Source organism: Hylobates moloch, unplaced genomic scaffold (assembly GCF_009828535.3).
Source record: "Hylobates moloch isolate HMO894 unplaced genomic scaffold, HMol_V3 SCAFFOLD_5, whole genome shotgun sequence".
Classification (NCBI taxonomy): Eukaryota; Metazoa; Chordata; class Mammalia; order Primates; family Hylobatidae; genus Hylobates; species Hylobates moloch.
Genome location: NW_026652280.1, coordinates 156,811,946 through 156,825,776, shown reverse-complemented (window position 1 = coordinate 156,825,776; position 13,831 = coordinate 156,811,946). Strand labels below are relative to the sequence as shown.

The 13,831-nt window shown below is 38.4% G+C and overlaps 1 long non-coding RNA gene across 1 annotated transcript in view; it reads left to right on the top strand.

The window, feature by feature from the left end:
* LOC116468408 (uncharacterized) overlaps nt 1-13,831 on the top strand; it is a 121,313-nt gene that overhangs the window by 26,152 nt on the left and 81,330 nt on the right. Inside the window, exons 2-3 of the long non-coding RNA XR_004248051.1 lie at nt 3,649-3,768; nt 6,955-7,002. This is a non-coding gene — a long non-coding RNA (uncharacterized LOC116468408). The remainder of the gene's footprint in view (nt 1-3,648; nt 3,769-6,954; nt 7,003-13,831) is intronic.

Here is a 13,831-nt window from a genome sequence, read left to right as displayed (position 1 = left end):
CAGCACATGCCATGTAATCAATGTTTGGTAAGGGTAAATGATGACATGAATGTTGACAACAGCAATGATTGAAATAGACCTAGAAGGGAGATATTGGGGAAAAAAAAGCTTGTTGCTTCAGAGAACGGACGAAACAGGCAAAAATTTAAATAAACCATCTTAGTTTCTACATTATGCTGAGCAATAAGAACCTCAAAGCTTCACAAGCAAGAACGTGCTGGAATACTGGAACTTCTTGCATAATAGAAGGGAACTGGAGCTTGGGAGGGTAAGACAATGTAATCAACTTTCTGCCTTTGTACTTGGCATGTAGCTCACTTAAGAATGCTTTTCTCTCACCAGATGGTCAGCTAGTGTCAAAAGATCAGTGCTAATCTCAGTGAACTCCAACACGCTTGATTCTAGAACTTCAGAATGCCACAATACTCGCTTACTGGGTGAGGCCAATAACAGAGAGAGAAATAGTCTCAATGGATTGTCAAGAATGAAAAAAGAAAATGTTTATTTTTAAAAGTCCTTTTGGCCTTAAAAAAAATGTGTTTCTTTTGCAGTGATATTTCAGTTCTGTAGTGCTAGTCAGGTCTTATACTAGAAAGGAGGTACAAATGCTGTCATAGGAAAATTCCTGCTGCTTTTTGTTCTAAATTTCACCATCACCCTTTAAGACTATGCCCCCCATGGAAATGTTATATAAGGCCATCATTTTTCCTGAATTGTTTATTAAAACAATTTTTGAAATGGTTGAAGATTTTTATCTGTGTTACCATCATCAATACTATGTGGATAAAATATTTTCCTGCTGATCTTCTCAGGCTCTAAAGAAAAGCTTTCTATCCCATAATATGCTCTGACTTCTGAGATGATTACATTTTATGCTGGCTCATGGTATAAACTTTCAAAGCCGCCAGCTGAGTTGACATTGTAGTACAGCTGATTCCTTGATTGATATACAGTGTCTGAGATATCTTTGTTCTCCTGACTTCCCACTGGTTAACAGATTACAGATCAGAATAAAAGAGTGGAACAACCAAAGGAACACTGGGGTCTCTAATGATATCAGAGGTTACCTTCTCTTTAAGAGAGGATTTGTTACTTTAAAATGATTGGATCATCCTAATATGTCATGCTGTGCAAGTCAACTCAACTAAAGATGGGGCTTTGGAAAGCTTTATTCCTGATCTGGGAGTTCATCTAATTTTTGGCTGCAGAAAATCTATGTCTTGAGAAATTAGATGTCTGGAACGATCTTTAATCTTAGTAGATGGCTTTTTTGGTTGTTGCTGGAGTGCTGCACAATTGTGAGGAAAAATACAATTTTCCTTATAACGCAGGGAAATAAAGGTCTTTTTAAAATTATGACTTCATTATGTAAGAGGAATGCTGGCCTATTAGTTTGCAGAAAAGAGATAATACTTTCCATTTGCTCTGAGAAAATTGTGGCTGTTTTGTTTTCTTTTCTTCCACAATGAAAGAAAATTGACATATTGAGACATTCTTTGGAAAGCGTATAGGACATCTAGAGTCAGCTTCCATTCTGTGTATACTCAGCCTATCAAAATATTCAGAACTAAGCCTTGATCAGTTAACTAATTTTTCTGTTTTGGAAACTTCTCTGAATCCATTATTATGTAAAACAAATAAAATTGGTTTTTCTTTCAAAGATAAATATCCACTGTGCTTCAATACTTGTCAGGGTTATGACTTCCTAGCTGCCTATTTAGCATTCTTCTACAGAAATGGAAACTCTGCCTCCTCCCTCCCTCATCTTCTCCATGGTGCAATAGCCAGGTGAGGTTGAGAGGTAAACACTTTAGATTTAAAATCACTTTGCTGAATCCCATCTGTGAGCTTTTACTCCTACTGAAATGCACTGATCTTCCACACTTGTCTCGTGCAACAGCTATTTGGTGAAAGAAGTCAGCACGCAGATGTATCCTCTAACAAGGAAAACGAGGACAAACCATATCATATCGTATTTGAATTAGTGTAGGCTGAGATCACCACAGAGGAAATTTATAGTCTATTTCCAACAGCCAAGGAGGAGAGTTTGAAACAAAAATCATTAGGCTGAACAGCATTCCGCTTGACAGTAAAATTTGAGTTGTTGTTTTATGTCCATGAAGGATCTTTTTCTTTTTTTTTTAAGAAAACTTTTAAGTTCAGGGGTAAAAGTTCAGGTTTGTTACATAGGTAAACTTGTGTCACGGCGGTTTGTTGTGCAGATTATTCCATCACCCAGGTATTAGCCCTGGTACCCATTAGTTATTTTTCCTGATCCTCTCCCTTTTCCCACCCTCCCCCCTCTAAAAGGCCCCAGTGTGTGTTGTTTCTGTCTATGTGTCCATGTGTTTTCATCATTTAGCTCCCACTTATAAGTGAGAACATGTGATATTTGGTTTTCTGTTCCTGTGTTGGTTTGCTAAGGATAATGGCCTCCAGCTCCACCCGTGTGCCTGCAAAGGACATGATCTCATTCTTCTTTATGGCTGCATAGTATGCCATGGTGTCTATGTAACACATTATCTTTACCAGGTCTATGATTGATGGACACTAAGGTTGACTCCATGTCTTTGCTATTATGAGTAGTGCTGCAGTGAACACACACATGCATGTATCTTTATAATAGAACAGAAACAACAGTCAAGCTGAGAACCAAATCTGGAATGAACTCCCATTCACAATTCCCACCAAAGAATAAAATACCTAGGAATACAGATAACTAGGGAGGTGAAAGATTTCTACAAGGAGAACTACAAATCACTGCTCAAAGAAATCAGAGATGACAAAAACAAATGGAAAAACATTCCCTGCTCATGGATAGGAAGAATCAGTATCATGAAAATGGCCATACTGCCCCAAACAATTTATAGATTCAATGCTATTTCTATTAAACTACTATTGACATTCTTCAAAGAACTAGAGGAAACTACTTTAAAATTCATATAGAACCAATAAAGAGGCTGAATAGCCAAGGCGGTCCTAAGCAAAAAGAACAAAGCTGGAGGCATCACACTACCCGACTTCAAACTATACCACAGAGCTACAGTAACCAAAACAGCATTGTATTGGGACAAAAACAGATACATCAACCAATGAAACAGAATACAGCATGATCTTATTTCATCGGACAGTTTCACCTTGCTCTATTCACTCCCATTGTGCTAGGCTTAGGGACTTCAGTCCCAGTGAAGGAAATTAGAATATGTCACCCCAAAATATACCTCTTTAACATAGAGAAGGTAACCTCTAATTTTTAAACTAAAGGCAGTTAATAAGCAGCAAAGGGAGAGAAGCTCTCTCTATCCTCCTTTTCTGCCTGAAGACAGGATAGAAATTCTCTTTTACTGGAGACAGTTCTTATCAGCCCAGAGATGGCACCAGAGGAATATGCAAACAAGCCTTGCTCTATTAGTTTATTTTCATAAATTTACCTTCCCACAGTTTCCCACCTCTGGAAGCCTTAAACTGTTTTCCTTTGTCCTGTTACTTCCCTAAACTTTATTGTTCTTTGTTGAAGTTCTTCTATAAGCCAGGTTTTTAAGCCAGTGCTTTGAGTCATCTTTCACTGAAGTTTCTTCTATGTGAAGTGCACTGCATGTATTTGTAAACCTACTTGTTTTTCTCCTGTTAATCTGTCTTTTGTTGCAGGAGTCTGTCCCAACTACAAACTTAAGAGGGTCATGGAAAACACCCACAAACTTATGAGGATCACAGAAAACACCCCTACACCAACTTATAGCCAATCTATTCAACCTGCATTGTTGGCAGGTGAGACTGTTTGTTCCAGGGCTACCTATCATAGTAGAAAACACTTTGTTTTCTTAAAAGCAGACCTGAGAGGCTCTGACTCCTTCAAATATGCTGATCTCCTTCCAGTAGGCAATGTGCTGGTCTTATTTGTGGGAGAGGTATGCAGCTGATCCTTCTGATCCATTTAACCAACAGTGACAAAAAAATCATGGCTGGAACTGTTATCTTTTACCTTGGAAACAAAAGTTTCACAGTGCTAGTGGGCATGATGGCTGTGACAGATAGCTATCGGTAGGATAGTATGGAGCCAGCACATGGATATTTCAGAATAGCCACTCTAGCCGAGGAGGCAGAATAGCAAGGCATAAGATAAAGTGAGCTTGGAGGAAAGCTTTTCTTTAGTAAGAAAAGCCTTTCCTTCGTTCTACTGGCCCCTCTGGGATCAGATTCCTATGATAAACAATGTGCTGTTAATTCTTTTGCCCTGTGTGTCTCATGTAAATAATAGTGTCATTTATAGAATGCCTAACCGTGGTGCCTAACAGGCACTGCATATATTAATTTAAAGTCCCTTCTGTCAGATATTTGTATCATATCCTTCTTGTTTTACAGATGAAAACTATGAGACTCAAGAGATTAAGTAACTTTCCCCAGTTCACACAGCTAGTGCATACGTATTAGGATTCAAATCCACATGTATATGATTCCTGTATTTTAATTACAATACAAAGCTGTCCCATTTCCTTTCTGCTTTGGCTATTCTCTTTCCTAATAATTCTCAGGTTTGATTGTCAAGTTACTATCCAAGAGCAGAATTCTTTCTGGAGCCTCCTCACTAAAGAAGTTCTCTGTACCTGTGGATCATTAAGACAAGGACGCCAACTGAGAACTGTTACTAATTGCTTGACCACAGGTTCCAACGCAAAGTGGTAATGCCGATGGATCTCTGTGGAAATGGATTTTTTTAAAGTAACTTTGGGCAAATAAATCTGTGACACTGACTGAGCTTAAATTATTCTCAAGCATAATGTTTAATGAAAAACAGAGACACAGAGATACTATCTGATTTTTTTTTAAGTGGACCCACTGCTGGATCTGTTTTGGGTCTAGGCACATGCTTCGAGCTCTGAGAGCTGTAGTTATAAAGGTGTTATATTTACAGCATAGCATGATATACTTGCAGTATTCTATACTGGAATAGATCTTAAATTATTGACGTTTGGTGATGATACACATTCCAAGCCTCATAGTCCTTAGGCTAGGACATTGATGTCATGTGTTCCTATTATACTGTTTATAATAGGAAATACAGTATTTTTCCGATTTTAAACTCTCAAAGCAACAGTGAGAGGAATCTAAGATGAGCAAGAGAGGAGTTGAAGATGCTAATTAGCTGAGAATAGAGAGTATCTGTGAAGTCTGTCTCCAGCCATGAATCCCCTGCCTACGTTTCCTTCTTGCTCTAGTACAGCCCCTTTGAAGCTGCTAAGGAGTAGACCCTATGCCTAGGAAAGCAGGACTTCAGGCCTTTTGAATTTAAAAACTCACTCTGGTTGCTTTTACTAGCAGCATTCACTTTTTAGTTGAGTAAGAGCAAGGCACTGACGGAGAGGAGAACGTTAAGAAATATAAAATATAATCTCTAACCCAAGAAGCCCAGTCAAGGTGGGGAATGGGGGAATGTTCTAGATATGTCTAGTGTTTAACAGAAGCGCTTGTAAAATGTTGAGTGCCAGAGTTGTGGGGTGAAATTTCAGAGGAAGGGTAAAGCATGTGATCTCACACGCTATATTCTAGCAACAATAATAGCTCATAGGTATAAGAGAATTTTTCAGAGGTCCTATAAGTGTGTGTGTGTGTGCGTGTGTGTGTGTGTGTGTGTGTAACTTTTTCCCATCAACCCAACAATGCGAAGCTCTAAGCTCTAGGGTTAAAATATCTGGTTTTGAAACGCACTTTCACCACCTTGTAGCTGAATTGTGTTGTCTACATTTTTTTGTGCCACTATCTCCTTATCTGTTTAAAAAAAATTCCTAATTTGAAAAAGCCTTATTGTATTAAATGTGAGGAGTAAATGAAATAATTTATATAAAGATCTCAGTGTAGAGCTTGGCACGTGGAAGGTTCAGTAAATAATACTGTGGCAGATACTGTTGATTGCTTCTTAATATTCATTCACTCCTTCTTTGCTGACAAAACTCCAGATCGGGGAGCAATGTGCCCAGATAGACGCTCATATTTCAGTTTTCCTTGAGCCAACGGTAGCCACACAGCTTCATTGCTTGGTTCTGTGTGCAGCTGTGCTTAACACGTGGTAGATGGAAGTCTCCTGAATGTTTTGGGGGAGGTTTCGCTTTCCTATTAGAAGGGGACGTATCTGCCTGGCATCATCCCTTTCTCATTTTTCTTTCCTTGGATGTGGATCTAATGTCAGGAGCTGAAGCTACCATATGTGACCCAAGCGTTGGGGCTCAGAAAATGATACCACAAAGTATGGCACCTTGGCATGCTGAGTACTTTGAACTAAAGGAGATGGGAGAGCCTCAGAAGCAAAATCTCTCTCTGACCTTGTCCTGCTCTCTCCTGAAGTGAGTCATAGAATTCCTCTTGCCTAAGGTGGGTCATAGAAACTAGAACCCTTTCCCCAAAGTAAGCCATAAAACGTAGAAAGGTCACTCTTTTCTCTTCTCCCTTAAAGCACCTCATTTCAGAGGGGTCCTGGCCCATATCTAGGAGGAAGGAATTCTACAGAAACCCAGAAGAATCTGAACAGACAGGTCCGACTAGGTTTTCTCTGTCTTTTACCACTCAATCACCCTTTTTGACTAATCACATTTCAGCATGGACGTCCACTCTTCGTCAAACCTAAGCATAAAAACAGTTTTCCCTGGGTCTTTTGCTCTTCGTTTCTGAAGGCTCCTGTGTCACATCAAAGTTTGATTAAACAAACCTGTCATGCTTTTCTCTTGTTAACCTATCTTTTATTATAGGAGGATGAAACACAGCACTTACAATGGGTGAGTAAGTGCTACGTTTGATCCTCCTATAATATCAAGTTATCACACCCCTTTCCTGCCCCTACAGTTTCTGGTGCCCAATGTGGGGCCATTGAAACACCTGACTCACACCAGAGCTTGGGACAACTGACAAAAAATCAACAACAGCAACAACAACAAAACACATTTTTTTTTTTTTTTAACCAAGGTCACCTCTCCTGGATCTCTGCCTGTAGTGCCCAGTTAGGAATGGAAGGTAAGCATTTCTTTTTATCCCTTCCTTCCCAAATTCAGATTAGCAGGAAGAAATCATTTGTTTGGATTGTGTCTTTTGTGTAAATTTGGTTTGGAAGTACATATTTGTTATTGATCTTTTCCTTTCCAGAGACAGCCATTTCTTTCCTATTTGTTTTGTTCTGTGTCCTGAAGGTTTGGTTTTATGATCAGTGAGAATATTCTCTCTGGTCTCTGCCAACTGGGGGGTGCAAGTATCAGCTTACATCAGGCAGCCAATCCAAATAGGCTGAGAGCCTGAATGTTTTTGTTTGTCATGTAGTGTCAGCTCTCAGGGGAATTTGTCTTATTAGAGGTTCCAATTCGTAAGAGGCCTGTTTTGTTGTTTTTGTTTGTTTGTTTTTGGTCTCAGCCTTCATTGCTTAGTTCTGTGGCAACAAAAGTCTTTCTTTTTTTTGACTGTCTTTTGCGGATGATTCTGGATCTTGGGAGGACTATATCTTTTTGCACCCTCTTTTCAGGACATCTCTTTCATCCTTGGTTAAGTCATAAAAGACTTACTGATTTTGGTTTTGAGTCACTTGGTAGGGGCCTCAGTTTAAAAGCAGAAAAAAAAAAAAGCCACAAGTAGTTCAAGCAGTCGCTGTTTGTTCTGGCTGAAATCTGAAAATAAAAGATTTGAAAAGTTTTTTTTGTTTTGTTTTTTTCTCCAAAGAACTCTGTGGTCAGAAGTCTGATTAATTGAAAGCTGATATTGAGGCTTTACTTTTTTTAAGGCCTCTGTGTTCTCGCTATTGGATATGGCTTCTTCCATGGGAACTTAGTTGACTGGAACTCCTCTTGTTGAATCCCTGCTAACTATATGCTCAGCCCTTCTTTTTTCTTTCTTGCTGGCAAGATTTTTTTGCTGAGGAGAATGTAGAATATCATTGGTTTTTTAGGGGGGTGGGGAAGGGGACTCAAAATCTTCTTAAACTGGCTCCTCTAAGACCCCTTCTTAGAAGGACTCTGGTTTCTGTGGCCAGACTTGAGTTAGGCTTCTAAACCTTCTCCTAGGTCCATCTGTGTATGTCCTTGTAAAATCCTGTAGTAAATTCCCATAATTTTATGTTACCTCAGGATTCATTTTGAATATTCCTCTGTGTCTCACTTAATTGACATACTTGAGCCTAATTATCCTCCCAATCGGGGCTCTACCATAGAGTAGCTTTCTTGATAAGCCCATCTCTCTCACTAGTGTCTATAAACACTCTCTAGTGAGAACTTCAGACAAAAATCGAGAAAAATGCAACAATTCAGTTGTAACAGAAATGGATAACTCGTCCACTCAGGTGGGTCTTTGGAGACATTTAAACAGCTGTGAGATGTCTCCTCAGTCACTGGCTTACAATCTAGTTCATAGCCTCCATAAGATTGCTCTCTGATAGTAGGCTTTCTCTGTACCTTTGATTTGTAAATTTTCTACACTCTTCTCTAGAACTTGATAGTTACCCTTCACGATAAAAACTCAGCTACTAGAAATTACAAGCATACCTTGGAGATGTTGCAGGTTTGGTTCCAGATCTTTGCAATAAAGTGAATACTGCAATAAAGTGAGTCATACATACTTTTGATTTCCCAGTGTAATAGGAGTTATTAAGAAATTATTTTAGGCAAATAAAGAGGAAAAGGGGTCCTTGGGAAGTTTTTGTTTCTTTTAAGCAGCTCCAGAAACATTTTTTGCCTAGCAGGAAAGCCCTGGTTCTTAAGGCTTGGTCAGCGAACTTTGATATGCAAATGGGCCCCTTAGAATCTGGGTCCACCAAAACATGTCAATTACCACTATCTTCTTCCTTGCCCCCACATGTGCCTGGCAACATGGCTGCCCCCACATATCCCCACGTGTGTAGAACATCATGGTGCCCTGCATTTGCATATTAAAAGGCTAGGGTGGAAGGGCTAGGTTTTTCACGGCTCCGTAAATGACTTGTCTGGTCAAAGCAGCCCCTGAGCCCTATGCAAATCAGACACCACCTCCTCCAGCCTCCTCATATAAGCAGCCACTTTTCCGCTGCACAAGGGGTTTCCTCTCTTGGCTTTGGAGCCCTCCCTCCCTCTGTCTCTGTGTTGGGGAGTTTCTTCCTTCTTTCTTGTCTATTAAACTTCCCGCTCCTTAAAACCACTCCATGTGTGTCCATGTCATTTTATCAAAATAGGCATGAGACTAAGGACCCTGATATTCCTCCAGTCATCGGAGTCATATCACTAGGGCATATAAAAGTCATGTTTAGACGATATTGTAGTCCATTAAGTGTTCAATAGCATCATGTTGAAAAAAAATTGTACTTGCCTTAATTTAAAAATACTTCATTGCTAAAAAAAATGCTGACAAAAACAAAGTGAGCACATGCTGTTGAAAAAATGATGCAAATAGACTCACTCAACTTAGAGTTGCCACAAATTGTCAATTTATTTAAAAATGCAGTATCTGCAAAGCACAATAAAATGAAGAGCAACAAAATGAGATATGACTGTATAGAGAAACAACTCTGTGAAGAAAATAAGATGTTTTTGATAAAGAAAGTTACAAAAATATGTTTTTTTTAAAAAAGCTTATGGACATAACAAAAAGTTATAAAATGTTTGTAAAAATTTTACCTTGTGTTATCAGTCAAAGATGACTGAGATTGGATAAATTTATTCATAAGGTTTTATTAAAATTAGCTATATTACACGGATCTAACTAGAATTTCTTTTTCTTAGTTTAAAATCATGAAGTTTTCTTGGAATATTTGAGAATGTGAAGATTTTTTTTTTCCTCCTTTTAAATAATTTGTTAGGAAACAAATATTTTGTGTTTTGTCAAGATAATTTCTAGGCCGGGCGTGGTGGCTCACATTGGCTCACACCTATAATCCCAGCACTTTGGGATGTTGAGGTAGGCGGATCACCTGAGGTCAGGAGTTCGAGACCAGCCTGACCAACATGGAGAAACCGTCTCTACCAAAAATACAAAATTAGCCGGGCGTAGTGGCACATGCCTGTAATCCCAGCTACTCAGGAGGCTGAGGCAGGAGAATCACTTGAACCCTTGAGGCGGAGGTTGTGGTGAGCCGAGATCGCACCATTGCACTCCAGCCTGTGCAACAAGCACAAAACTTTGTCTCAAAAAATAATAATAATTTCTTGTGCTTTATGTTATTAGGTGTTTGATTACTTTTTTTTTTTTTTTTTTTTGAGACAGGATTTCACTTTGTCACTCAGCCTGGGGTGCAGTTGTGTGATCTCAGCTCACTGCAACCTCCGCCTTCTGGGCTTAACTAATCCTTTCATTTCAGCCTCCAAGTCCCAAGCTGGGACCACAAGTGCATGCCACAATGCCTGACTAATTTTTTGTAGTTTTTGTAGAAATGGAGTTTTACTATGTTGCCCAGGCTAGTCTTGAACTCCTGGGATCAAGTGATTTGTACACCTCAGCCTCCCAAAATGTTGGAATTACAGGCCTAAGCCACCACACCCAGCCTTGATTATTTTTATTTTTATTAATAAAAAGTGAGTCTTCTCAGTATTAAAAGAGCTAGGTCATTGTTCACAATATGTAACCTCCTGCATTTGCCTTTAAAATATGTTATTGTCATTTTGAATAGATAGCCAAGCTCATATTTAATCATATGTTTTAAACCATTTGACATTTTTGACAAACTTCCCAAAGTCAAATTCTAAATTAACTCTGTTTGACTTTGAATTAACTTTGGAATTTTTCAGTTGGGTACCTGGAAAGCTTAAAGGATGTGTCTCTCACTTTATAAAAGAGAGATATTAAACTAATAAGTCTTATTTGATATGTTAAATTACATGGGATGCATTGTCAAATAATATTATAAGTGTTGCTAAACCTTTTAAACTTATATATATGTTAATATCAACAACATCTAAGTATGTTTTTGATAGTGTTCCAAAAATTATATAGAATTCCTAGAAATCTTTCATAATTTTGATTATTATATTAAAATCTTGTATACCACAGAAATAACCAAAATTTTTTGTAAGTTGCATCATTTTTATAATGAAGTCTCTCACCTGATTTTATACATGGCCATTCTTTGTCATTCATAGATGGCCATTCTTTGTCATACATGGCCATTCTTTGTCATTCATATTTGGTTATTGTTTTCCTTCTTCTCTAAAAGCACTTTTAATCAGCTATAGTCCAAACTTGCTTCTTCAGGAAGATTCATGAAAAAGACTCTAAAGTACTCTTGAGTATAGGTTTCTGATAACTTAAAGAATACATCATTGGACTGGGTAAGAATTTTCAGTACTCTAATGAAGAAACAGATGGCTTCATGAAACTGGTAACCAAAATCAAACAGAACAATAATTAATCACATGGAACTAAATTAACTGATAAGAATATTTTTGTCAGGGTGCAGTGGCTCATGCCTGTAATCCCAGTACTTTTGGAGGCTGCTGCAGAAGGGTCACTTGAGGCCAGGAGTTCAAGGCCAGCCTGGCCAACATGGTGAAAGCCTATCTCTATGACAAATACAAAAATTAGTCGGGTGTGGTGGTGGTGGCATGCACCTGTAATCATAGCTACTTGTGTGGCTGAGGCACGAGAATCACTTGAACCCAGGAGGTGGAAGTTGCAGTGAGCTGGGATCACGCCACTGCAGACTGGGTGACAAAGTGAGACCCTGTCTCAAAAAAGAAAAAAAAAAGTTTTTATGACATTTTCTTTGAAATTTTTTGCTTTAATAAAAGTTTTGTTATTCAGATTTAAGAAATTTATTTTTGTTTAAGCTAGCTATAGCTTACAGTCATTTGGTAAACTATAATTTTATGAACAAAAATATAAAAATTTACTTTTTTTCACCTGTCTGATTATCTGATTCCTTCAGAATTAAAAAATATTATTCATAAGTATTCTTATTAAAGAATACTTTTTTTTTTGAGATAGAGTCTCACTCTCTGTTGCCCAGGCTGGAGTTCAGTGCATCATCTTGGCTCACTACAACCTCTGCCTCCTGGGTTCAAATGATTCTCATGCCTCAACCTCCCAAGTAGCTGGGATTACAGGCACCTGCCACCACACCTGGCTAATTTTTGTACTTTTAGTAGAGACAGGATTTCGCCTGGCTCCAAGTGATCTGCCTGCCTTGGCCTGTCAAAGTGCTGAGATTACAGGCGTGAGCCACCACACCTGGCCTGAGTATTTTTATTCTTATGGCGGTATAGTTATTTGCATAAGGTCAATATAAATCTGTTATCCTTATAACAGGATACAAATAGAAATATTGGTTTTATTACCAAAACTTTTTTGGAATGCCTTATTTTCATTTGAGGTCAGACAACTTTAAGAACCTGGGGTTGACTTTATGGAGCCAATAAAGAACTCCTTGAAAAAACTGGCTTGCTACCTTAAATATGTGGTCCACACAGTTACCCTTCAAGTAGGTAAAGACTCTCACTTCCTAACAGACCAAGAAACCTCGGGATATTTTGGGGACCTCAAGCAGAAATAAATTTATCCAAGTTTATAGGTCCTACAGGTTAATTTTGATGGTGACTTCTTGTCTTGAATTCCTCACTGAGATTTCTTATAAGAAGTACCAGCAAAGCAAATGTAAAGAGAGCTTATTGGTCAGTCACTATTCTTGCTGCACTTTTTAAAATAAGCAGGTCAAGTTGAATGAAACTAAACCAATTTTGCAAATAAATCGGTCTTACTCTGATTTATTTTTGGTAGAAATGGGGGTGACTGTACACAAAAATTCTGTTTCAGAAGAAAATTATAGTGTACCTGTTATTAGATTCTAGCTTATCGTTTTTGAAAGTTTGTTAGTTACCTAAAATCTGGACTGCATTCTTGAATTTTCTAGTTTCCTCCCATTTCTGGCTGCAAGTCTTCAAATAATTAATACTAATTTTTCTCCCACTTTCTGGCTGCAAGTCTTCAAATAATTAATACTAATTTTTCTCCCACTTTCTGGCTTGGAATCATTGAAAAAAATACAAAAACAAAAAAACTGCTCTTTTCCTGAAGCCGAGCAAGCTGAAGCTGGATCACTTTATATAGACTTCAGATAAATTACCACAACGACTTGTGTATGAACAACCTTCATGCCTGTTGCTGCATAGACTATTCAGGAAGTTCACTGGGGCACCCCATGCAAACAGTAAACCAAGAAAATTTGTTCAAATTACCACTGCCTGCCCTTGTTTCAGCTGAAGCTACTTGGAGACTAACATCTAGAAAATCTTGACCGGGTGCCCTCTGGACTCAAAAATTGAGTTTAGTTTGTTCTACTAACCTTTGTTTTTACTTTGTTTCTTAAAAATACATCTTATTAAATACTTGATTGCTTACACTACATAAAAGCCTAACTTTGGTGAAAGCTCACCTACAACATTGCCTCCTGAGATGAGATACAGTTGTTAACTGTTTAACTGGACTGACCTATTCTTGAGATTGGCAGTCTGGTTTAATGGCAGATGAGACAACACACCAACCAAATTTCTCCTCCAAAGCAAGCCATAAAACCTAGAAAGTCACTCCTTTAATTTTTCTCTTGAAGACTCTCATTTCAGAGGGCTCTTGCCCCATACCTGGGAGGAAAGAATGCTACACAGAAACCAAGAACAATCTGAACAGGCAAGCCTTACAGCGTCTCCCGTCCCTTGCTAGTCTATTACCATTATATTATACCTTTTGTCCAATCAGATTTCTACGCAGCCATTTATTCTCCATTGTACCTAAGCATAAAAATAGATAGCTTTCCCTGGCTCTTTGGTTCTTCATTTCTGAAGGCTCCCATGTCACATAAAGCTTTGACTAAGTTTGTTATGCGTTTCTCTCGTTAACCCATCTT